Here is a 20,068-nt window from a genome sequence, read left to right as displayed (position 1 = left end):
ACCCAAAAGTCACATCTTATTTTCACTCACAATAGATAAAAAAATATCCTTGGTATCTCTGGTGGGTTGACCACGTCTAACTACCACAGGCCCACCAAGCTTCTCAGCTGGACTGTGAACTGGGGGGAAGAAAATAAAATAAAAGACTTGTGGGGTGAAATAAGGATAGGGAGGTCACTGTAATGGGCAAAACAGGCTTGGAAAAATGAATTTAGTTTATCAACAATTAATAATGAGGTAGGATAAGAAGGAGTAAGACCAGATCTAAAAGCACCTTCCCTTCTCATCCCTCTTTCTGGGCTCAGCTTCACTCAGATTTCTCTACTTCCCACAAGAGGTGCAGGGGAATTGGGAATGGGGGTTGTGGTCAGTTCATTACAGGTTGTGCTGCTCATTCCTCCTTGCACACTCGCCTTGCTGCAGTGTGAGGTCCCTGCTACAGGAAAATCCTCCAGGGTAAGTCCTTCCTGTGGATTGTAGTTCTTCACAAACTGTTCCAGTGCATGTCCCTTCCACAGCGTGCAGTAATTCAGGAACAAACTGCATCAGCATAGGTGCCCCATGGAGTCACAAGTCCTGATGGCAAGCCTGCTCCAGAGGGCCTTCCTCTCTCTATGGACCACAGGTCCTGTCAGAAGCCTGCTCCAGTGTGCATTTCCCATGGGGTCCTCCACAGACTGCAGGTGGATCTCTGCTCCACCTTCTGCAGGGGCATAGCTGCCTCACCATGGGCTGCACCATGGGCTGCACCATGGGCTGCAGGGGAATGTCTACACTGACCTTGGTGTCTGCAGGATTATTTCTCTTACATGTTCTCAGTTCTCTCTGTGGCTGCTGTTGTGAAGAAGTTTTTCCCCACTTCTTATCGATGTTGTCCCAAAGGTGCTGCCACTGCTGCTGGTGGGCTCAGCCTTGGCCAGTGCGGTGGGTCCTTCTTGGAGACAGCTGGTGGTGGCTTCTTGTACATGGGAGAAGTTTCTGGCAGATTCTCCCAGAAGTCACCCTTGTGGCTACCCTGCTACCAAAACCTTGCCACATAAAGTCAGATACTCCAGGATCTTTTCAAGTCCATAACCTTTTTCGGTTAAATCCATGTTATCATACATCCTGCATAACTGACACCAACTCAACTGCTGCACCTCGCCTGTTGCACAAAGATCTCAAAGGGTGCATTTGGTACATTTTCATCCTGATATGCTGTAAAAAACTTTCCAACATACTTTTTCTTCATGTCTGTGGTATTTATTTAGGACCAATATTACTCCATGTATTTAGTTTAATTCCATGGACACACTCCATGAACAAGAACTACATGCTCCACGCATGTTATCTGTAGATATATATTTGTTTTTATAGGATTTCATATATCATATATTATTAACTTGTATAATATACGCATTAAATATAGAATACTCATGTATTTTTGTACTGTTCAATATGTTATATGAAGTATAATCAGAGTTTGGTGAGACAACTGGGAAACTAATCTGTAGGCATAGATCTGGAATGCCATCTGAAGCATTTCTGTAAGTATTCTCCAAATATTGAACCAGTTTTAGTTGTGTAAGTGTAGTATTTCTTCAGGATGAAATCAAGAGGCAGTACATAGTTGGCTAGAAAATAAGAGCCTAGTGGCAATAGGACAAACTGTCTGTCTTGAGCAGTACTCTTGACTTGAGCATTCTTCCAAGCTCCCTATTCATTTTTCTTCTTTGATGTTTTGTAAGTTTACACAACAGATATTCTCCCTTTCTCTCCTCACATATTTTTCTTTTTAAAATTCTCTAGTTCCTTTTATTTCCTTAATTCCTTTATTTTAAAATTAGTTTATTTTCTTTGGTATTAATGCAAAATATGGTCTAAACTTGATATTCAATTGCTTCATTTGCATGCTTCATCACTGGCCTTCCCTTGCTTTTTCCTTTATCAGCTTCATCCAAAATGCTGGTCTAGTAATCATCTACATTATGGACAACCTCTATTATGATCTATTCATTAACCTCTCATTATCCCCATTCCTGACTTCCAAACTCTGCATAACTCTACTCTCATTATTGGCAATTTTCTCTGCAATTTCTTAACTTTGTCCTTGTATCCTCTAAGTCATGTGCCCTTCATTTTATTCTTTCATTTCTGTCTTTAGGCCTCAAATTTTGGGGAGTCTTTGAGTCAAAGGTGAACATATAAACCAAAAGTGAAAGTGCCTGCAATCAAAGAACCTCTCTGTCTTGAACGGTCATGGAAATCGTAAAAGATCTATAGAGTGAATTTTCAAAGATTGTCTTCACACTCCCTTTTATCTTTTCTGCCCTGTTAAAATACTTTGCATTTTTGGTTTCTAAATTCTCAAGATGTTATAAAAAAGTGCATAGGCCTTGTAAGCCTATTTACAGTACTAAGGTAGGTTAAACCTAACATATGTGAGCAAGGCCAATATCTTGCTAAAGGCCAAATTACAAAATATAATCAGGAATTAGATTAGATTAGATTAGATTAGATTAGATTAGATTAGATTAGATTGTAATATCATAAACCTGGATTATCTACCTGGGTAGATAATCCCAGATTAACATTTTCTATCAGATGTTCATGTCAAATTAAATACAACCTTTTCTACTCTAAGGCAGCAAGTTAGGAAATCATTGCTCACCCTCCACTGAGATAGAGTGGTATTATACTCAGAGAAGCAGGGAGTGTGCTTGTGTTCAAGGCTAAAAATATTTTTCTTTCAAGATGCTGCCGTGGAACACAAACAGGATCAAAACTCACTGCTGAGATCAGTAATAGGAAAGAGAATGCTTTCTTACAGTCAGAAGGACTTTTCTTCTTTGCTGCAATTGCAGCTGAGATGGGTGAACCAATACTGGCCTTCAGATATATTAAATTATGTCTCATTGATGGTGAAATCCAGTTTCCAGCTAATACTCCATTTAGTAGATGGTTTAAAGTGCACCTTAATCTGCATCGTGCCCCAAGTTTGACATTATTTGTGTAGGGCATCGCAGGTTGATAGTATTTTTTTTCTGCTGACAGGCACGGTTCTCTCCTCCATTAAAGCTTATGGATATTTATAACTCAAAGTGTTCTTGTAGTGGCTGGTAATATAGAACACTTCTCTGCAGTCCACTATTTGACAGTTTCTACTTACTGAGATCTAACTGATCAGAACATCCATAGCTCTTTTGGTTACTACATAGTTGTGCCAAGGTGCTCCTGATCCCTAAACTGGAGGAAGCAAAGACACAAAAACCTATTTTCTTACCCAAATTCATGTCAGAGTCTTTTTAGCAGCAATACACACCACCTTACTGAGATAAATAGCAAATCAGCTCTAACTTCTTCATCACTTTTTCTTGTTTCTTCAAAATAAATGTAGACCTCCAACATCCCAGACTACAACACTGCTTGCATAGATATAAATCAAAGTACATTTTCTTCATGCTTAAGAACATGAAAACACCATGTATAAAACTCCAGTGCATTAGGAAGCAGGAAATTAGGTTTAGAACTAGGGAATCATTGGAAGGATCTTTAAATTATTTCATCCAACCTCCTACTAAAAGCAGGAGTATCATAACCTAAAAACCTTCATGAGAAGAGAATCCATAACTCCTCTGTGTAATCTTAGTGCTGTGATAAACCACCATTTTCCAGCATTCCAGTGCTGAAAGATGTATTCATAATGCCCTGCTTGAGCCTTCCAACCTGTAGTTTGTGATTGTTGCATGTCAGCAAGTCAAGGTATAGACTAAATCACAGAATGATTTGGGTTGCAAAGGACCTTAAAGATCATCTAGTTCCAACCCCCTGCAGTAGGCAGGGATGCCATCCTCTAGACCAGGTTGCTTGGGTCCCCATCTGACCTGGCCTCAAGCACTGCCAGGAATTGGGCATCTGCAAGTTCTCTGGGCAACCTGTTCCAGTGCCTCATCACCCTCTGGGTAAAGAATTTCTTGTAACATCTAATTTATACCTGGTCTCTTTCATTCTAAAGCCATTTCTCCTTGTCCTGTTGCTATCTGCCCATATGAGAAGTCCCCCCTCTCTCTGCTTTCTTATAAGGCCTCTTAAGGTACTGGGAGGCCCAATGAGATCTCCCCAAAGGTCTCCACTTCTCCACGTTTAAGAACACGCCCAGCTCTTTCAGCCTGTCTTCATAGGAGATGTCCTCTCTGACAGACCCTTTCCAGTTCCTCCACATCAGCCATAGGGGGACCAAAAGCTGGATGCAATAGCTGAGATGTGGCAGCATGCATTAGAAGTGAATAATAAGTTCCTTTGATCCTTTCTAGTAGAGAAAAATCTCCTTACTTAACCCAGTATGTAGTTTGCCTCCTATGTGCTGAGAACACATGGGGGCCTTAGATTCCAGGGATTCCAGCCTGGGATTTACTACACCTGCATGGCCACTTGGTCATCTCATAGCTGTACTGAATTATTCTGCTCTGGAAACGACTTTGAACTACTCATGTGTGAGCTGCATGGACATCCTTTAGTTCTCCAGCATCTTAAGATCAATTGAAGCTTTAATACTTATTGTGTGAACCAAATTTAATGTCTTCTATAGGTTTACTGAGAATTATTTTCTCATCGCTGAGGTTGTTGACAAAGACACCAAACAGTTGTGGAGCCATTGTCACCCCACCTAGGTCTTGTGCTCATTACCAGATTCACTGGACATCACATGCCTGATTCCTACCCTCTGAGCACCGAAGTCCAACCAATATTAAGCCTACCTAAAAGTGCATTCATACAACCTGTAACTTACAGGGTTAGAGTGCTCTGAGAGATTTCCAAAGCCTCAGCAAAGTTAAGGTGTGTTACATCCACTATTACCCCTTCATTCGTATTGCTAATCACTTTATCACTGAAGATAATTGAGATAATAAGCATGATCTGTTCTTAGTAAACCTTTGTTACTTACTTGTCCTTTAATGTTTAACCCAAGACAGCAATGAAGCAGTCTTCACTCACTCTGCCCAGTGCAGAGGGGAAGAGAATAAGAAGAGTAAAAAAATTCGAAAACTTATGGGTTGCGATGAAGAAAGTTTAACAATAATCCAACAACAACAATATAAGGAAAATAAAAAAAAAAGAGAGAGAAAATAGAACCCAAGAAAGACAAGTCATGCAAGTGAAAACAGTTCCTCACCACCAACTGACCAATGTCTAGTCAGTCCCTGAGCTGGGGGCCCCTCATCTTTATATGCTTCCCAATCTTTATATGCCCCAATCTCTATATCCCCCATAGGGTGTGGGATATCCATTTGGTCACTTGGGATCAGATGTCCTGGCCGTGTCTCCTCTTAACTTCTCGTCTACCCCCAGCCTCCTCACTGGTGGGGCGGGGAGAGTCACTGAAAATACCTTGATGCTGTGTAAGCACTGCTCAAGCCCTAACAAAAACATCCCTGTATTATCAACACTATTTTGGTCACAGATCCAAAATACAGCCCCAAACCAGGTCTTCTGAAAAAAAAAACAAAACACCTCTATCCATGCTACATACAGCCAGCACAACTATTTAGAAAAAACCTCTAAAAATCTGTTTTTAGGGACTGAGATGAATCTGAATAGTCTGTAACTCCCAGATAGTCCCTCCTACCATTTATGATGTTTGGCATAGTATTTGCCTTTTTTTTTTTTTTTTTTTTAATTTGTAAGGGACTTTTCCAGATTGCCTCAATTGTTTTGGCCACAGGTAAGTAGCAGCTTTACAGTCACCTCAGCTGTGTGCTTCAGCAGTTTCAGATGAATCTCGTCCAGGTCCAGGGGTTTTAGTACATAGCCCCTAGCCTGAAACGATTCCACTCTTGACTGCTCTGCTCCTTCCCAAGCTTGACTGGCTTGATGCAGTCATCTGATTTCAGGCTTTTCCTATAGGGACTGAAGTAGGGAGGTGGGGAAAACATCAAGTACTTCAGTGTTATCTGTGTCATCCATCACTGGGCTGTCTCCTCCCTTTTGTCAACAGTGCCACATCTCCTCTGAACTTTTTGCTCTGAACCTTTTTCTGTGAGCAAACTGACAGAATTTCTTCTTGTTACTCCTTGTGTCACTAGGCAATTTCAACTTCAGCTGGGGTTTGGCCTTCCATTTTTCCTCTAAGTGAGTAATGCTTCTCTCTCATGTCTATCCTTGATTGCAATTTCTTGTATGCTCTCCAGGTTAACTAGCATCAATGTGACAATCATTAAAAATCAATGGTTTCATGTGTTATTATGTTGCTGTTTGCATTGCATTGGTTTTGTGCAGCCAGTTTTTGGTTGGTTTGTGTTCTCAGGGAATGCTTAATAAAGTAATAGTGGATTAACATACATATATGTGTATATTTATTTATTTATTTGTTTGTTTGTTTGTTTGTTTATAAAGGCAGATGGACGAAAAGCTCACTTGATAAATCTGACCAAGGGCCTACACCAAACCTGTGGGCAGCAAGTCAAATTTTACAGGCAGTCAAAATGCATACACTCATTCTCATGATTCCTAATATTTTAGGTAGTTACTTTCAAATCAAAACATAGTTATTTTGTCCTAGGTCTCTGAGTTCCCTAAAACTTCTGTCCATAGGAGCCCATTGTTCAAAGTTGCATGATGCTGATTGCATCCAGCTGCCATCATTTATGTTTCACATGCACATTACAGATATATGAAACATTATTCTGGGCATTTTCTCTTGATCCTGGTTCCTGGATACCTCTCTCCAGCTGAGCAACTTTTTTAGAGTTTTTCTAGTTTTTTTATTGATCCCTTAGTTAAAAAATAGCATCCAAAGGAGACATTTCACCTAAGGGTCCCTGAGCCCTGTGAATATAAAACTCTGGTTTCACTCTATCTGCAGCATTGTTTTTAGATTTTCTTACTATATCAGATAAGCCAGATTTTTTTTCTTTTTGTGAACATTTGTTTAAATATTTCATTTTCTTATGCTTTAGAAAATGCATTTTCTATTTTAAAGTGACATATCATGTCTGGAAGTTAATCTATCACTATTTTAGAGTCTAAAGTTTGAAGAGTGAAATGGATAGAAAATACTTCAGTTACTCTGAGCTTTTTCTCAATTTATTTGGCTCTTAGATATAGTATTTGTGACAACTAGATACACTTTTTTGGTCTCTTCCCTTCAGTTAAGGAACAAACTTACGGAAGAATGAGAAAGTATTTTCCACTCACAAGTTTAGGTGGCAGAAAGTATCTCTGCCATCTAAAATCCTAGACTCCTTGAGGTTGGAAAAAACCTCTAAGATCATTGAGTGCATAAACTTCATAAATTTATTATGTTTACATTTAATTTGTCAATAATTAACACATGAATAGGAAAATTTATCAAATTTTATTTTCCCTATTTATTTGAATACATAGGGAAATTATATATTTATATACATATTTATATACATACATATGTATTTAAATACATAGGAAAAAGAAAACCTGAGAAATAGTGTTTTCTCTCTTCACTTTATATCTGTGTCCCTCAGACACTGGGCAGTTTAGCAAATAATCACATACCTTCTTTCCACTTCTCCAGGGAAGATGGAAGATGCACTTATGAAGTCTCTGGGGGAATAAAATTCTTGGAAAGTTCCAAGAAGGTCAGGATGAAATGCCACAGGGCCAGTACCTAAACATGGCAAACATAATGCTAAAATATGCAAGAACCAACCCATTCTTACATATTATATATATTTGTATCTGCATGCTTTTCTCCAATATTATTAATCCTGTTTTAAAGCTCTTTCAGGCATGACTGAATGTTAATTACATGGAATCTGTGAGAATATGTAATATATTTAAGACCTTAACTGGCTTTGAGATATTTGTCAATTTGTTAAAAACAAACGGAAATCCTATATGTTTATGGTAAAAAGAGAGACCAAGAATATACCTTTCATGCTGACTTTAAAATACTAAAATTATTTTTTTTTATATATTGCTTCTGCACTATCATTGCACTGTGATAGGTGCCAGAGTTGATGAATGGATGTTAATTACTGGTGTATGGCTCAGCAAAATTGAACAAAAATCAATGTTAATGTGTCTTCACCTAAACTTTTAATAATGTGCCTCTGGAGGGCCAAATTCAAATAGCACCAGGCAGCAACCTCTGCACAAACAGGTTAATTTATGATTCAAAATATATAACTACACAAATAGAGGTATATGCAGCTCAGGAGCAGACATGCTGTAAATTTATATTAGAAAAAAAGACTTATTTCAGCATTTCTTAAAAATAAAAGGAAAAAAAAAGAAAATAAAGAAAAATATTAATAATTTTCTCCTATCCTCTCTTTGTTTGTCAGCAGAAAATGCAGGATTGCTAAGGACAACACCAGTAGAAGAGAATTCCCGACAAAAATCACTCAATCTCCAATTAATATGCTTTCTTTTACTTTGATTTTGCAGGCTTTAGAATAAAATTAGCTTGTAAAAGTTAATGAAATTGTTTAGAAAGCTCAAGTGGATGAACTACAGCATTAATGAGATATTTTAGAAGAAAAATAAGAGCACACTGATGCTGGTTTTTCTCATGTCACAAGCAGTTTTCAGAAAGCACTGATCTTACTATGTCCATGGAATTTTACATTCCAGGTATTGAAGACTTGGCATGGTGAAAGGAAAAGCAATACTGAAAAGTTATCTTTTAGAAAAAAGACCATTTAGGTGTCCGCTGGAAGTAGTTGAATACTGAGATCAGGCTGAAAAAGCAGGCTTTTGGAAGACTTTTGAGGAGAGCATATTTATTATTATTGCAACTTTCATATATTGCCAAAGGTGCAGAGAAAATGAGGTCACAATAGAGAAGAGGCACAAAACTGAAATTTCTTTTGTATCAAAGTGACTCTCAAAGGCTTTCTTAAGCAAGAGTGGAATATGGGGTACTTATTCATTCTTGCTTTAGGATCCCAAGCAGGAGAAGACAAGTAGCACATGGCTGAGGAAGCCACGTTACATTTCCCAGAACATGCTGGTGTTGATCCCATGCATTTCAACTCTTCAGGAATGCAGTCTAAGCTCAGCTAAACAGCCTTGGACTCCATGTCTTTAAATAGAGATTCCTAAGGAGAGACACAGTGAAGGTCTTTAAGTTCTTGTTCACCTGCTCCATACAGCTCATGAAATAATTATTGTCTAGTTCTCATAACAAGGACTAGGAGTAGACAATAAAAACACCAGCCAAAGCCTGTAGAGTAAACAGAATATAATACCTTTTCACATCTATGCTGTGGAACTTATTTTTATGGCTTATTGTCTGTTACATGCCAAAAATACCAAAGGGAAATCAGACCCATTTGGATGAAGGCTGCATAGAAGGCTGTTAAATGAAGAACTGTGTATACAGTCCTAGCATCCCTAAGTGAGCTATTCTCAGAAAGTGGGGAAATGCTAGTAGAATTATATTTGCTCTCTTACGGTGGATCCCTAAGCTTCCTTTAGGGAAAAACTGGTCAGGTGGACCTTTATCTCAGATCTCAGTGACTGCCAGCCATATTGCCTTTTGCATTTTTAAATTTTTTTCCATTAGTTTTTATTGCTGAACAATTGTTATTAGATGGATTTATTATGGTTCCTGCTTATAAAATCCAATTTACCATTTATTGTTTGAAATTTTAGATTTATTTCTGGATATATTGAGAAGAAATATTATGTCACAGATAGCAAAATTAGAACTACTTTTTTCTTTTTTTTTCTAGTAATAATATGGCTGTTCAGTTTGACAGTAGAATTACTGTCCATTTATGGAACTTTTAATTTTTTGAAGGTGAGTATCTGTAATTTCCTGGAAGAGTGAAAATAACAACGTCCAGAACAGACAATTGCTGTCCAAACCCCACATATTTATACTAAGGTGCTTGAAATATTTCTGTCCATTTTGTTTAGTTGAAAGGTACTGCAATAAATTGTTGTGGAAATGGGCTTGGATAAACTTTTAAGAACTAAATATCATAATCTTTAGACTACTTCTGGCCTGGGAGAAGGAGGAAGACATGCTATTGACAAATGTCACAATTTTACAACTGTTTTTCAATGATTTTTTTAAAATATCTCTAATTCAAAATATTTTATGACACCAAATTTTGATTAAAAATATGGGAATTTTTTTCATAATTACATAAGGCTTATTCTGCCAAGTTATTTATGCATTTCTAGTTCTCAAGAACCCTCATTGATCTACAGTCAACATTACAGAGGGAAGTTTAGCAATTCATCTTGAATGCTGGTGCTAAAAACCCTTTTTAGAACATACTTAATTTGCTTCATTTTAAATGTGTGCAGCTCATGAAACTTGATCTGGAGAATTTAGAATCTCTTTTTTTCTGAGCTTTTGAGGGGAAACCACAGACACGTTTAAATAGGAAGACTTGGAGGAGGAAAAAGGAGGCATGGTCATTGTGTCTGTTATGCAATACAGTCTCTCTATCTTCCAAAACATCTGGGTCCCAATTTGTCTCTAAATAACGCTTATTCAGTGTTTAGTAGATTTCAAACCACTTAGTGAAAGGGATCAAAATCATTATCAGATGAAAGACAAGGAAGTGATTTGTCCATAATTTTGCACAGAAAACAATACATATGTCCTAAATTTAGTCAAGTCGCTAAATGGCACCAACTTTCTGAATTACCTCGTAATTATAAATCAATTCCTAATTCCCACTCAATCGTATTGCAAGGCTTTTAAACCCAGACTGTAGTACTTGTTTTGTGAGGGTTAGCAGGCTGCAATGTGTCCATGATTCTTTATATTAATATTAAGCAGTAATATTCATTATTCTTTTTCTTAAAAATATAAAATACAGGTGGCTGATAACTCTAAGGATTAACTTAGGTCCTATAGGCCCAGAGTATTTGGATACCCTTTGTGTGTGAGTTTTTACACAAATGCATATGACTATACATATATCTATATAAATGTTTATATATGTTCATGTACATAAATATATGGATGTACACAGTCATATAACAGTAATACAAATAATGAGTGATATCTGTAAAGTTGGCAAGCCTTGACTGGAAATCTCAGTATAAGTCAAAAGGATTATTAAAAAGTTAGAAAATATGATAGAGGGTTGCTTTTAATATAAATATAAAATTTTAATATAAAATTGTTAGTTTGCTCAAGTCTCATTTCAAGTTTCTACAACAAATCTATCATTGACAGTTTTACTTTTTTTGTGATAACTCTGAGAATTTCTGACATTTTTGGAACTAATTTTTTAAACTTCTTTTGAGGTTGTTGAGCCACTATTAATTGTAGTCTCCTTTTAGGATTACTTTGAGACATCTTCTATTCCTCTCTAGAATAAGAATTCCAAAGGATAGTCAGTCTTCTACCAGGAATTCAAATCCCAGTTTCCCCAGTCTGAAGACACTACTGTCTTTTGAGATCACTTTTTAAAACAACAGCACCCTGAGGCAATGGGCCAGAAGCAATAGTGTCTGCAATTAGTGTCACATTCAATCCAGACCAGGAGTATAATGCGTTTTGTTTTTACAGAAACCTTATTGGCTATGTAACTCAATGTTATGATGATGTTTTAAGAATTCCCAAGTCATATACCCTGAAAAGGTCTGTGTGCTCATTAAAGAATGGGTCTTAAGGAGTCCTAAGGAATTAGAACGGAAATTGAATTTATGTTTAAAGAAGTTTGCCAGAGAAATTTAGCCTTTTTAAAAAAATTAAATTTGGTGGTGAAACAAGACAGTAGAATTTCTGTGGAAAAAAGCAGTGGCTTAAGAGATGTTAGTATATTCAGATGGCAGTAGAAAGAGCAGGTTAATTTCTATTATTGATAGGTTATTTTAACTGCTGGAAAGCTAAAGTTTTCCGTCAGGATCTCACTCTGTGAACATCTCTGAAGAAATTCTCCTTCCCCACATGGGATGTTTCTGTCCTTCCAGTTCTCATGTGCTCTCATGCAAGATTCTCAAGACTCTACCTGACCCAGGATGCAGCACCCAAAGTGATGCTTGGTACTCAAAGCTAAATGAGGGCATGCTGCTCTGCATATGCCAAAGTGGTTGCTTGGGTTTGAGCCTTACTTTGCTTGCAGTTCACACTGTCAAGCTTCTGTATCCTTACAATTGTAGCTTTTGTTTGTGACTTTCACAGCCAAATAATCTGGATATGCAAATAGTACCTTTTGGTATGATGCCTCTTGGAAGGATATTACCAGGACAAGAATTTAAGTACTGAGAACAAAAAAATTAGCTGTGGAGAGAAGTGCACAACTTTTAAAAGCATTTTTCAGATGTATTTGAGTCCTTAAGTAATCTTATACTTTCACAGAGCAAAGTCAGAAAACTTAGATCAAGCATTTTAACCATGGATTAATTAACCTGTGCCACTATTTTGAGCAGAAATAGGTTATTAAGCACTCAACAATAGAGGCATCTCCCATATCTCAGTTCTGGGCTGAGGACCCCAGAACTGAAAGCAGAACTCCAACTGGGGTCGCACCACAGTGAAGTAGAGGAGATGGGTCACCTCCCTGAACCTGCCAGCCAAGCTGCTTCTCAAGCAGCCCAGGATATGGGTCTGCACATTGCCAGCTCACATACAGCGTTGCATCCACGAGCACTCCCAAGTCCTTCTTGGCAGAGCTGCTGTGGATTTGTTCATCCCCCAGCCTGGACTGATAACCAGGATTGCCCTGACCCAGGTGCAGCACCTTGCACTTGACCTTACTGAACATTACGAGATTCCCATGGGCCACTTCTCAAACTTGTCCGGGACCCTCTGGATGATGGCATCTCATTCTTCAGGTGGTCCAGCCCATCACTCAGCTTGGTGTCACCTTCAAGCATGCTGAGGGTGCACTCGATCCCTTCATCTGTGCCACTTATAAAACAGTTTTGTTCTCAATGCAGGGACACCTCTTGTCACTGATGTCCCATTTAGACATGGAGCTGTTGACCACTGCCCTCTGCATGTGACCATACAACCAATTTCTTATCCACTGGACAGCCCATCCATCTCTCTCTCCAATTTAGAGAAAGGGATATTGTGGTGTACCCTGCTAAAGTCCTTACAGAGTCCAAATAAAATGTTTTAAATTGTGTAAAGAAAAAAAAAGTAAATGTCAAAGATCTCAATAGAGATTATGATTTTCTATTTTTACATATTAAGAAACATTTTCTTTTCTTTTTTTATTCAATTGATGTTTCTTCTTCTTTCTAGGTGCTTAGACCACCTAGGTTCTTCTAAGGTTCTTCAAAATCGTGGAAAAGCAATAGGAGTATTTCTGTCTGACAAGCAATATATGAATTCATTCATTTGGTATTTTTGAGGATGCTTAAGTCCCAAGAATAGGTGCTGCATAAAAGCACTGTGAAATAAGCTGCATTTATATGTCATTTATTGTGTTTATTTTGAGGAATCCACCAATTGTGACAACTGTTGATAAAGTTAACATTGCATATATGTCCATGGACTCGTACTTCTTCAGAAAAAAGCTAGCTATATCTTTCTCAGAGACTTTAAATATGACATCAGCAGAGATGATAAAGGTAAGTCACTGCTGAAGTATGAAATTAGCTTCCTTTAAAGATTTTATTAATTCATAATCTTGTTTTTAATCCTGTAAAAGGGTATTGGTACTTGTAATTTCCCATTGGAGACAAGAAAAGAATGAAAAGGAAAGGACTTCAAGTAACAATACAAGCAACTTAGGTTTTACGTGTTTTGTCTTTTTTTTTGACAGGACTCAAGAGGAGAAAAAAAGTAATGTATCATAGCCTCAAGGGAAAGCAAACCAGCTGTCAGCGTGAAGGAAACATTGGTTAAATTATCTCCTATAAAGCTTTTGTGAGACTGCAACAGCAAAGAAGCCCTGACATGCTTTTGCATACACAGATTCTATTGCAAATCATCTCTGTACACTTATTTGTGCACAAAGTGGACCTATCTCATGGGTCATATACATGGTCCTACCTCAACTGCTAAGTTAAAAAGACCTTTACTCTCTCATGTCCTACCAACTAACACTATCCTCAGTGAATTTCTTTATTTTTCTATCCTTTTTCTGTTGTCCTCCCTTGGCAATATTGTTCTTCTGCTTTAGCACTTTTTTGCACACTGTGAACAGTCAGTGTTCTGTGACTGTGCACAGTGTGAACAGTCAGTTCTTCTGTGCTTGCAATCTTATTCCAGTTTTTCATTCCCCCTGAGCAAATCTCATCAATCAATGAGCAAAACCCCAAGGTGATACAAGCCAGATACATTTGGAAAATAAAAAAATAAATCCAGATCATCAGCATCCTTAGTTTCTCAAACACTAATCCATACAAAGTACCCAATAGAGGTGACTGCTTTCAACGTGAAAAGGCAATCTGTTTGCATGCTGTAAAGGATTAGGTCTGATACATGTTCAGCCTTGCCTTAAGCATATGTTTCTTCTCTTTCTTCCTTACAGATATTGGTCCACCCTAGGTGAGCCAAAAACCATGAAATGATCCAGTGCAGAACGGAGAGTTTTGTCATTCTGTTTGTCTTCAGTTGGACCAAGAATTAAACTCTGTCTTAGGGAGCCACAGGCTAAGATTTTATCCAGGCCAAGTGCCTGTTCTGCCTTCAATGAGACTTCTCACATGAAGCCACAACTTCCTTTTGGTTGTATCTTTCCAGTTATGTGCACTGCACTTTATATCTGAATCTGCCTGGAAGATTCAGGCTTTAGATCCCATCAGCATGTATCTCGGCATAGTCTGGCCAGCAGGTGAGGGAGGGGATTCTGCCCCTCTGCTTCTCTTTGGTGAGACCCCACCTGCAGGGCTGCATCAGCTCTGGGGTCCCAGCACAGGAAGGACATGGAGCTGTGGGAGTGAGTCTGGAGGAGGTCACCAAGTTGTTCAGAGAGAAGGAGCACCTCTCCTGTGGAGAAAGGCTGAGAAAGGGTGCAATTATGTCATCCCAAAACCTTCTCCTCTCCAGGCTGAGGAGAGGAGAAGGCTTTGGGGTGACATAATTGCACCCGTCCAGTACCTGAAGAGAGTGTCCAAGAAAGATGAAGAGAGACTATTTACAAGGGCACAGAGTGACTGGGCAAGGGGGAACGGCTTCAAACTGAAAGAGGGTGGGTTTAGATAAGATGTTAGGAAGAAATTCTTTACTGTGAGAGTGGTGAGGCACTGGAATAGGTTTTCCAGAGAAGCTGTGGGTGCCCCAGTCCTGGAAGTGCTTAAGGCCAGATTTTATTGGGCCCTGAGCAACCTGGTCTAGTGGCAAGTGTCCTTGCCCATGGCAGGGGGGAAGGAGCTAGATGACCTTTAAGGTCCCTTCCAGCCCAGGCCATTCTATGATTCTATGATAGGTTGTTTCAGCCTGCCTCAAAATTCCCTTTGCAGATCATGCTGACATATCTGAAACAATGGATTGAATTTTAGAAATCTACCATTTGTTCTCTTTGCTGAAGAAATTCCTGAAAGCAGTGGATAATCCATGATCAATGAACAATGTAATTGATCAGAAGATGCTGCTTGAATTTCAGTAACTAAATAGGCCATTTCCTACTAGGCTTTCTCAATTGCTGAGTATTTCCTCCTCATGCTCTAACAAGCATGTGTTCAGTACTCCTCCCAGCAGCATGAAAACAGCTTGTTGGTATTTCGGATACTTCTCTTCTGTGTATGTCTATTTGAACAATTCATTGTGTAGAGTGTACATAATTTCTATTTGAGCATCAAAAAGATTTTTTCCTCAGGCCACTTTCTAAACTATTGTTTTCAGGATCCTAATGAATTTAATATCAGAGGAGCTAGGGTGGAAATAGGGTTCCTAATAATCTGTCTAAATTAGTCTCACAACACCCAGAAATAAAACTGCCCACCTTTTTTTTTGTTTTCAAGATTGCACAATGATATAAGTCAGCAACTGAGTCAGAAAAGAGCTATCTCACAAAGAAGAGCAGCACATTAATCATGTTGACAGTGAGAGCTGTGCTTCACAGATAGCAGCTCTATGCTTACTGCCATTACAATGGATACTCATCATTTTAGGTACAATCTGCATCCTTGTCTAAGGGGGCAACTGTTCATGGACATTTCATCCTGAGCCAGAATGAAATCCATAAACTTTTGAAAGAGGATCATCCAGGCCCCCCAAAAAAGCAGAACAGGTTTTCATCCAGGGACTTTGTTTTGTAACCAAGGAACTGGATCTTCTGCATTTTTTTTTGAAGATTTCACGTTCACTTTTCTAAATCAACAGCAAAACAATTTATTCCACCTTTATTTTACAGATATCTGCATTATCCCAAACCATGAGCTATATGCAAAGTTTGTAATTACCCAGGCTCCATAAGGGCAGAAGTACACTGCCATCTGCCAAGCCCTGGCAAATGTATTGCCTGTCTCAGTTTGGGATTTTACAGACCTATTTCTGTTTCAGGCCACACGGGGCACTTCTACAGTGAAAGCAGAATCTTTCTCTGTACCAGGCTTCTGAGAACCAACCACTGTTTTGCTTTGTGTTAATGTGATGGGCTGATATTTAGAATGACTTACTCAATGTGAAAAGGATTCAGAGAAAAGCATCAACAAGACTTGCTTCTGCTCACACCAAGGTGATCTAGCATAGCCTCCTTCACACAGTCAAGTCCCATTTCCTCACCTGCCTAAAAGGCAGACTGAGATTTGCCTGTCCATGAAGGAAATAAACATATAGGCTCTTGCACACAAGGGTCTCAAATCCAAAAGATTCTCGGATTTTTATCGGAGCACTGTCTTGGAGTAGGGATGTTAGGTACATACAATCAAGAAACCTTTCATTTCTACCACACCAGCCTGTGGATTTTGTGCAGCTGACTGTCCATAGGCTTCATCTCATCCTCAGCTGTGCTCATGTCTCCTCAGTGAGCGTGTCTCTGTCCCACACAGGATATGGATTGTTCCAGCTCACAGTCACGTACCCATGGCTCTTTAACCTGTTTCCTCTACAGGCCCTCAGCTGGCTTGGCCAAGCAGATGGCTCTCACACTTCATCCACTGAGAGGGAGAGCTGTTCCCCACAGCATGCAGGGATATGGTGCTTTCTCCTCAAGCCTCCTAAACTTTGCTTAGTGGAATATGTTCTATTTGTTCAAGGAGACAGAGTTTGTCCTCTGGCTATCAGTGGTTCTTTCATGCTGTTGGCTCTGTCCTAGTAGATACTGCTGAAGGTCCAGTTGTCTCAGAAGCAGCTCTGCTATTTTCACTAAAAATATTCCCAATAAAATCCAGTCAAGTATTTTTTAAAAAATTCTCTTTTAAAAAATTCTTCAACTTTGTCAATATAGCAAAATTATAAGAAACTGACCACCCTCCCCTTAAGCAATTGAATAATTTCTATAGTAACCATTACTCTTAGTTCCCCATGTAATAAAAATAGATTTTCTCAGTGTACCACATATTATATGCTGTGGGTCTTACTGCTTCCTTGAGGCATTAAACTATGAGGCATTAAACCATGCCTCATTTTTCTTTCTTTCTTTTTTTTTTTTTTAATTTGCTTTATTTCCCAGTTTTTAAAATTTGTTTATTTGGAGATCCCGTAAATTGAAATCTCATTGGAATCTCATTAGTTGACATGCAGTTTGTTCTTTAGTGGTTAATGGAAGGTGGATTCTGACACGTGGTGAGTACTTCGCATCTGGCCTCCTGCTCCAATGCCTGCACACAACGGGTTGGATTGAACTAAAAAACACTGGATATGTCTGTGTTTAAACTCATGGTTAGGCTGCTAAAGAAAAGTGACTTGAGCTTTCCAAGAACTAAATGGCAGGCACCTAGATTTCCACATTAGAATGGGTTATAATGTGTGGTTTACTTCTGAGAAAATGTCAGTAAAAAGAGTAATGTTCAGAAAATATATAGCATGAGAATAAACAAAGATCTGTGTTTTAAAAAATCAGCAATTTCTCAAAGGTTCAGACTTGAAGGAAAGCAGTCAGCAGTTCCATCAGGTGTTTAATTCTGGTTCACAAAATCATAATTCAGATATTTTTGAAAATTTTGTTAATCACAATTTTTTCCTAGTACTATATATATAAAAATAATAAGAAAAAAAAACCCAAAACAAAATATGATTGTGTTTTTCAAAGAACTCCAAAAAGTTTCTGTAGGATCTGCCCCATTATAAATTGATTCTATTTGAGTTTTCATTAGGCATACCATAGACATTTTGTTTAGCTAGATTCATTTCTGAGCAATCTGCAAGACGGTTAGGAGCAGCCATTAAAATGACTACATAAAACAAAGAAAAATTACTTCTCTTGTTTGAAGTACACATACGTTAAAATTGAAGGTACACCTCTTTTATGCATACTTCCTGTGATACAGAGCAAAATCCCTGATGATTTCAGGAAAGAGCATATGGTCTGCCTGAATTTTTTATCCTATTTTGCAGCTCAAAAAACAGTTATCAAACGTTAACTACTAATTTTGCCTCCATCTTATTTATGAAAGCATTCCGTATACAGATTAATTTTACTTGCTCTATGTTTACTATTGTTTCATTTGCTAATAGACAAAAAATTGCAAAAACTTTAGCACTGATACATAACACAGTTTAGTCCCAGATTTGTAGAAAGAAAGAAGCCAAATACATCTCTATAGAATTAAATTCCAGCTATTGTTTCTGAAAGTCTCTGCAGTGCCCTTTCAGCAACTGCACATTCAAGAAGCTATTGCTCTTTCTTCAGTGATCAGAAAATACCTCTGCCACAAAGTTTTGCTCAGTGAGGGAAAGGCTGCTTGCTGCAGTGATGTCAACAAATAAGTGCTGTTCTTCAAATGCTGACCTTTAAAAAGCACATTATTAAAACTCATACATTGTCTTACAGGGACTGTAGAGTGAGCAGGAAAGAGACTTCCCTTTACTAGGAGAGAACCATTGCTCTTCACCAAAGCTTCCAAACTTTGTGAAAAGTGCCAGTATTTCATATTTAGAGCTGCTGTGCTCTAGCCTTGTTTGCCATGCCTGGGTAAGCGGATCTGCACTAAGGAGCAGGTTTTTTCCCATTCCCAGATGAGCTGAGTAGCACAGCTGGTTGAAGACAGTTAATTGCTCTTCATGATGATTAGAATGTTGTTAAGGTTTTCTCAGAGGGAGAGAAAAGAACATGCATGTGGTTTGAAAGGTCATGGTGGAAACAAGATATAGCAGGCACAAGATAGTGTTATATTGACAAGTGTTTATCATAAGAAAACACACTTGGCATTAAAACCTGCTAGCTCTTCCAGTTGATTACAATGTAATATAGTTTCATAAAATAACACTATGATTATGTGTCCCTTTGTAAAATCACTTTTTTTTTCTCCTCTGCAGAAGATTACCATTTTAGTGGCTTAAAAGCAATGCAGATGTGCTAGAAAGGCCTTAAAAACCAACCAGTTTGTTACCCTCATTAACCTGCTTCTGAAAATGAATTATAATATTTTCTAAACTGTTGCGGTGTGTTGGATTCATATTTCAATACTAAACTGTCTTTTCTATGTACACAGAAACAACATACGTGTTATATTTATTTTTATTTTATTATACACAGTCATTAGTAAGTCTCACACTTAATCGTGGACTATACTTTATAAAAGGGACACATTTGAATTGCCTGAACCAATGTTGAGAGCTGGGCTGCATTTGATTTCCTCTTCAATATCAAGGCACAGCGGTCCATCCAGTACAAGAAGTGGAAAATAGCACTCCAGGTCTGATGGATATATGCAGATCAATGGAGTTTATCTCCAGAACACGTGCAGTAGAAACAATTAATGAAAGTAAAGAGCAAGATATTGATATGATTATCCCATATATAGTAAAAGGGTAACTTCTGTAAATTGGCAGGCCCTCTTTATTCCATTTGTCCAACCTACACGCTAAAAAAGGCTGGTTGCTCTATCCTTGCCAGATGTTTATGGTGTATCACATCTGCTTTTTCTCCAGGATACCATGGAATCCAGCAAAATAACACACACTCTTTCATCCTGGCCAAAAAATTCCAGGAAACATAAAGGAAATTCAAGGTCATGCTTTCAAGCATTCTTGTTCAGTCACGCCTGTTTTAATTGCTGTTGATTCTCTTTGTCTCTAGATACA

The sequence above is a fragment of the Melospiza georgiana genome, chromosome 3 (assembly GCF_028018845.1).
Source record: "Melospiza georgiana isolate bMelGeo1 chromosome 3, bMelGeo1.pri, whole genome shotgun sequence".
Classification (NCBI taxonomy): Eukaryota; Metazoa; Chordata; class Aves; order Passeriformes; family Passerellidae; genus Melospiza; species Melospiza georgiana.
The sequence above is the reverse complement of the archived record's forward strand: the minus strand, read 5'-3'. Positions refer to the sequence as shown.